This window comes from Rhea americana, unplaced genomic scaffold (assembly GCF_003343005.1).
Source record: "Rhea americana isolate MKP2758 unplaced genomic scaffold, rheAme1 scaffold_252, whole genome shotgun sequence".
NCBI classification, from domain to species: Eukaryota; Metazoa; Chordata; class Aves; order Rheiformes; family Rheidae; genus Rhea; species Rhea americana.
Window position 1 is genome coordinate 828932 of NW_028186371.1, and position 918 is coordinate 829849.

Here is a 918-nt window from a genome sequence, read left to right on the forward strand (position 1 = left end):
CCTCCAGCCCCCCGCCAGCGCCGTGGGGCGCCCACCCTTACCCGCGGCTGCCGGGGCGCTGGGGGCGGCGGGGCGGGTGGGCGGAGCGGGCTGCGGGTCGGCACCGCCGCCCCGGGGGCGAGCGCTGCACCCCGGCCGGCTCCGCTCCCGCCCCCCTCGCTCAGGCACCCGGCCCGGTCCCCGCACACCTACGCGACCCCGCTGCTGCCGGGGCAGCGCCAGCCGCTGGGGGCACCGACCCGCCGCCCCTCTCCGGGCGCCCGGGCTCAGCCCCCGGCAGCGGGGCAGCGGCGGGCCGCGGCTGCCGTCCCTACCTGGGGGCGGCGGGTCCGGCCGGGGGCTGCGCGCCCCGTCCGCGGCGCGGGCAGGTCCGCGCGGCGGCGGCGGCGGCCCGGCGGGGCAGGGGCCTCCCGGCCGGCACCTGGGCTGGCGGGGCGGCACTGCGAGCCCTTCCCTGCGGCGGCTCCGCCGCGCTGGTGGCGGCTCCCAGCGGTAAATCAGCCGGTCCCCGCGGCTCCTCTCCGCCCCTCCGGCGCGGTCCTGACCTGCCTGTGACTCACCACATCACAGGAGCCCGGGCGTGCGGCGGAGCGAAGGAGGGAGGGGGCGCCACCCTCGCTCCTTCCCTCCATCCCTCCCTCCATCCCTCCTTCCCTCCCTCCATCCCTCCTTTCTCCCGTCCCTCTCGGCCGGGTGCCGACTGCCCCGGCCGGGCTCGCCCAGCCGGGGGCCGGGCATGGCTGTTGCTCCCCGGAGGGACAGAGCCACCCCGCGGCCCCTCGACGGCTCCCGCCCGGCCCCGGCGCCTGCCGCGGCCGCCGGCGGGGCGTTCCCCGGCCGCGGGGCGCAGAGGCGGCAGGCACAGCCTCCCCCTGCCCCCTCGGCCGCCGGGCTCGGCTGGGCGCCTCTGCTCGGGCC

General features: G+C 82.2%; 1 protein-coding gene across 3 annotated transcripts in view; it reads right to left on the minus strand.

Moving 5' to 3' along the window:
• The window catches only part of MET (MET proto-oncogene, receptor tyrosine kinase), a 90524-nt gene extending 90194 nt beyond the window's left edge, over positions 1-330 (minus strand). For all 3 annotated transcript variants that reach the window (XM_085307095.1, XM_085307094.1, XM_085307092.1), the window contains exon 1: positions 315-330. The gene's annotated coding sequence lies outside the window, so the exon portion shown is untranslated. The remainder of the gene's footprint in view (positions 1-314) is intronic.
• Between the last annotated feature and the right edge of the window lie 588 nt (positions 331-918).